Source organism: Palaemon carinicauda, chromosome 1, assembly GCF_036898095.1.
Source record: "Palaemon carinicauda isolate YSFRI2023 chromosome 1, ASM3689809v2, whole genome shotgun sequence".
NCBI lineage: Eukaryota > Metazoa > Arthropoda > Malacostraca > Decapoda > Palaemonidae > Palaemon > Palaemon carinicauda.
In genome coordinates, this window is record NC_090725.1 from 268,995,889 (window position 1) to 269,001,888 (window position 6,000).

The 6,000-nt window shown below is 35.1% G+C and overlaps 1 protein-coding gene across 1 annotated transcript in view; it reads right to left on the minus strand.

The window, feature by feature from the left end:
• Positions 1-1,146, minus strand: part of LOC137656205 (BTB/POZ domain-containing protein 1-like) — a 406,727-nt gene extending 405,581 nt beyond the window's left edge. The window contains exon 1 of the mRNA XM_068390378.1: positions 972-1,146. The gene's annotated coding sequence lies outside the window, so the exon portion shown is untranslated. The remainder of the gene's footprint in view (positions 1-971) is intronic.
• Between the last annotated feature and the right edge of the window lie 4,854 nt (positions 1,147-6,000).

Sequence of the window (6,000 nt, forward strand, 5' to 3'; positions counted from 1 at the left end):
GTAATTTTCGAAGAAAACGGGAGTTTTTCTATAGACTGTATAACCCAATTTTTTTTATTAGTAAAGTTTTCCTGTGTAGTTCTATTATAATACCGCATTAAATAAAATACTCATATATACATCAAAATATGGGAGACGATGAACACGGATAGGAAGGATTCTTGTTTTCTATGCGAGCAGCGGGCCTAGGGACCCAATGTTCTACACACATACTGATAAGTCGAAAAAATATAATCAATGGTATTCATTGTCTTCAAGTTCCTCTTGGTTAGGGTAGAAGAGACTCTTTAACTTTGGTAAGAAAATCTTCTGAGATAAAATTACTCCAAAATTAAACCTTTGTTCTCTAGTCTTGGGTAGTGCCATAACTTCTGTACCATGGTCTCCCAACATCTTGAGGCAGAATTCTCTTGTTTGAGGGTATACTAGGGCACACTATTTTATAGGTTATATATGAAAGATCTATTTCAATGTTACTGCTTTCCAAAATATTTTGTCAATTGTTCATTAGTTCTTTTTTTAGTTTATTAACTTTACTCACTCAGCTACTTTCCTTTGTAAGCGCCATTGGGCTTATGGTATTTTGCCTTCCCAGCTAGGTTTGTAGCTTAGCTTGTACAGTAATAATAATAATAATAATAATAATAATAATAATAATACTGTTGTGCCTCCTAGTGAAAACAAGAATATTTTAACGAATAACCTTGACTCTTGGCCAGACCATTTCCCTTTATTTATAACTTGATACTACATTGATTCACGTTAGCTTTGGCACATACTTTAGTTTACATAGCCCAAGCATAAATGTTGAATTGGCTACACTATCTAAATCGCATGTAAAGTGCTAATTGGCAGGTTGATAGGTAACCGAATACCATTGCCTACAGTTACCAACGAAAGTTGTTAATCTTCCACTTTAAAATTTACATTCTGAAAATTCCTATTCTCCTCAGCCTTTCTATCAATCTCACCTATTTAGGACATGCTTCCTTGATTTGCAGAACACATCCACAGACTTTTCTGCCGACTGGCAGACTGACACAAAATAATAACAAACAGACGACAAAATCTTAAATGTTCGGCACTACGGAACATTACTATTTTCTGTCACGAATCACGACACCCAGATGTTTCTCTGATAGTTGGCTTCCTCCTACTTCCGCACATGCGTAGTTCTATTTTCAGAAAATATTGCATATGTAATTAAGTAAATTACAGATGCATGCGAAATTTGAATAAAAGCAAATTAATAACTCTTGGTACACTTTTGAATCCGTCTTATAAAATGTATCGGTAAACGTAGACCGCTCGAACTCGGCCAAGTTAATCTTGTCTAGCCCAGCCATTGAGCTTAATATTGATATAATTAACTTAATTTAAAGCATGTTTTCTGCTCTTATCACACAGAGAAACTTTGCGTACTACAGGATCTACAAGATCTATTTGCCGCATACAGTCTTCGGTATTTAGAGTATCGCACAGCGTACTCAGCTTTAATTGACAGACCCACATTATCAATGCAAAAAGAAAAAAAAAATCTTCAGTTTTTCTTGAAAGTCTTATTATCTTCAATCTTTTGAATAGTGGACGAAAGCTTGTTATTTACAGAAGTCTTTGGTTCACACATTTGAAAGCTCTCGAACCTACAGTATGCATACAACTTGGGTCCAATAACTTGGCTTATCTGTTACTTGAAACCATCTGTGTATATTCTTGTCTACACGATATGTATCAATTCTCTTTGGATGCCCGGTTCTGATATCATGATGAGTTACTGCATATATCTTAAAGTCTATCCTAGCTGTGAAGAATTATCTTAATTTTTTTTATTTTATTTAGTTCCTGCAAGATGTAATTTGACTACCTTCGCTTTCTTGCTGACTACACACACACAGCTTGTCCGGAGCTTATATCTAGCAAGGCCGTCTCTCTAGCCTCTGGCAGTCATAACCCCCAAAAGTGGTGACTCCTGCACGATTTATCCGAGTTGCTCTCTCCGTTTTCTATCCTATCTATCGTGATTTCATCGGTAGCGATTTGCATCCTGTATAGACTAGTATATGGATTAAAAAAAGAACTGAAAGGTTATAGAATTTGGAAACTATGTTTAACCTATTTTATGCCTACCTCTAATTCTAAAAAAAAATGTGATTACCGTTTTAATGAACTTAAGGGTTTTAATTTCTTTTATTGAAGATGACCTCCCATGATTTACTATTAAATCTTATATCGATCGGCATATAAACTTTATTTTTGTACTTGTGTGTGTATATATATATATATATATATATATATATATATATATATATATATATATATATATATATATATATATATATATATATATATATATATATATATATATATACATATATATATATATATTGTAGAATGTAGCATGAAGAGGTAAAACCTAATGAATGGGAGTTAGGAGTGTTGTTGAAAATGAGAAAAAAAAAAGACCTGGCTGATTGCAATAATTACAGAGGCATTACACTTATGTCAGCTGTTATGAAAATATATAGTATCCGTATTCTAAAGAGACTGGAGAAAAACATTGATGAAAAGCTGAAAGATGAACAAGCAGGATTTAGAAAAGGTAGAAATTGCACTGACCAAATTTTCATTTTAAGACATGTTGTATACAGCAATGCGTAGGCTATAGAAATCCACTTTTGATGGCATTTGTGACCTATGAAAAAGCCTTTAATAGTGTGCATCAGCCAATTTTGTGGAGAATCCTGCGTTATTATGGAATTCCTCTTAAATATGTATATTTGATTAAGTCTGTTCATGAGCATAGCAAGTGCAAAGTTAATGTTAATGGAGTCTTATCAATTGAATTTCCAGTGAACAGCGGAGTACTCCAAGCAAATGTAGTCTCCTATGTTGTCTATCCTCCTCGTAGATTTTGTAATGAGTTGAACAGTTGGAGACGGTGGATAAAGATTGGACTGGATTGGTGATAGGAATTTACCAGACCTAGAGTATACTGATGATGCTGTCCTTGTTACCAGAGATGAGAATGTTGAGATGGATGTGTGGGGTGACAAGAAGAGATAAGATACGGAATGAGGTAATTAGGGGTACCAAAGGAGTTAGAAAACTATCAGATAAGATCCAAGAAAGTAGACTGAGGTGTTATGGTCATGCCATGAGAAGAGAGGAACAGTATATTGGGAGGAGAGTGATGGAAATGGAGGTACAGGGAACGAGAAGGAGAGGGAGATCAAAGCGAAGGTGGGTGGACTGTATCAAGGATGACCTTCGATCTAAGGGATTAACCGGTGATGAGGTGTGGGACAGAGGTAGATGGAGAAAGCTGACCAGAAATGTCGACCCCACATAGACGTGGGAAAAGATATAGACAAAGAAGAAAAATAAGAAGCTGTCCTTGTTAGCAGGACACTACAGGATTTGCAATGCTTGCTTACTAGAACGTAAGAAATATCACACGAGGTTTTGCTCAAGATAGATTGTAGCAAGACAGAGATGATGAGAACGGAGTATGCAATGGATGATGAAATATCATTGGAAGGGGAAAGGATTAATGAGGTAGAATAATTTTTTAAGTATTTAAGAACTATGATCTCCAATACTGGGTCTTTAGAATTAGTGTTTAGTGAAAGATTGAAAAAAAGCAAATCAGACAATGGCTAGGTTAAGTAAAATATGGAAATCAAATCGCCTGAAATTACATATAAAAATCAGACTTTACTGTATACAGTATATCAGTTTAGTGAGGTCGGTGTTACTCTATGGACATGAATCATGGTATGACAATGAAACAATCTCCAATAGATTTAATAGATTTGAGAACAAAGCCCTCACCCTTAAGGATATTGGGAGTTGAATGGCAGGGCAGGATTAGAAATGAAACTATAAGAGAGATTACTCGAGTGCTATATGTGGATGAGATCATGATGAGGGGTAGATGGAGATGGTTTGGGCATGCTCTTTACACTCCCCAAGAGAGATTAGTTCACCAAACTTTCAACTAAGCTCCACAAGGCACTAGAAAAGTTGGAAACCTCAGGCCTACATGGCTGAGGAGTATGAAGCGCGAAGTAGATGATGAATGGAGAAGTATTGAATTCAAAGTTCAAGATAGAAACGACTGGCGAAATCTAACCGAGGCCCTTTGCGTCATTAGGCGTAAGAGGCTATGATGATATATCAAAGAAAGCTTGTAGGCTACTGTCGGATATATATGTATCATAACGGAGTCAAAAAGTAATATCTTTGCTTAGCCAGTGAGGTTTTATTACAATTTATGACCATGTCAATAAGATCTGCAAAGATATTGCTCTATCATTGTCTAAAATCGTCCGAGAGTATGGTGTGTGTGTGTGTGTGTGTGTGTGTGTGTGTGTGTGTGTGTGTGTGTGTGTGCCTCCAGAGCTTAATGAAGAGTAAAGCAATTCATGCATCAATGGACAACATAAACATGAAAATAGACACTCCAGATGGGAAACTAGGTTTCCATAGAATGGCTTCTGGAATATACCAATTAACCTACTCGTGAAGGGAGAACAGTTGTTGGACCATTAGATGTAAGTATACCACATAAACTGTCCACTATGTTTATTAGTGGCATCAATTAATCTAGTTCCATGTTTGATTGAAGGCAATCCAAAACCTAAATTAAGCCCACACTATGAGAAATATCAAATAGGCTACAAAATTAGACTTTACAAGCAGACAACATTGTATAGATGTGAGAAGCAAGTACGACTGCTGGTGGAGAGTATCCCAAGCATATGATTCATAACTTCGAAGTTTCGAACGGGCATTGCTAGTGCAAAAAAAAAAAAAAAAATGTTAATCCTGTAGACAACATTTCACCTGACAATTAAGTATTTGGAAAATTTGGAATAATTTTCACAAACGTTTAATTAGATAACTATAAGTTTTCGTTTACAATTACAATATGATGTCTAACTAAATGCCAAACGCTTTACCTCTCTCTCTCTCTCTCTCTCTCTCTCTCTCTCTCTCTCTCTCTCTCTCTCTCTCTCTCTCTCTCTCTCTCTCTCTCTCTCTCTCTCTCTCTCTCTCTCTCTGTAAAATCTAATTATTTCTCCTCATTGGAACGTAGTTGGTTTATTTCTAAAGAGCTATGGAAAGAATAATGACAACACTAAGAGATAGAAAAAGAGCAAACTAAAGTAGATTAATGGACATGGGTAGGACAGTCTACAGCTTGGAAAAAACTTAATCATTATACTAATTCAAAAAAGGGAGACGTAAAAGACATTAAAAATTGCCGCCCAATGAATTTACTCTCAGTAAAATATAAGATATTTACAAAGATCATTTTAGGCCGAATAGAAACACAGCTAGTGATTGTGGAAATGCACGCTAATACTTTATAATTTACGTTTCCTTTTAAACGTAAGGCATTAGTGTTACAAATAAAGTTCTCATATTGTCAGATAAATGACATTTAGATCCAGGACTGTCTTGGACCCGTATATATAGGCTACCCGTCAAGAACCTGATTGTTGAATCCCGCATTCTATGTAGTCGTTCATAGCAGTATTCGTCGTACTACAAAACCTCTTTACATTATTGAGCGTAGCATTTTATGATATGCTTTAATAATTCGTTAGATAAGACATTACATCAAAACTTACAATTTTAAAGTAGATATTAATGCGAGCACTTAATAGTCAACTCTTTATTACTCCTTATACAGTATGTCAAAATGATTAGTACAAGTCCTCATGGCTATTGTTTCAAATATATCTCAATCACATAAAAAGAACAATGTAGATTTTACTGAAAAGTTGCTTAGCGCTCGCATTAATTTTTACTTTAAATTGTAAGTTATGATGTACCGTCCTTTTTCCTAACGAATCAATAAACATATTTACCCTGATCTAACAAAATGATTGAATTGATAGAATTGTTTGTTAAAGAATGAACATTTGATTTTAATTGAAAATATTACCTACAAAAATTTGGACTTGCAATGCGCAATCCCATATCCCCAGTAAT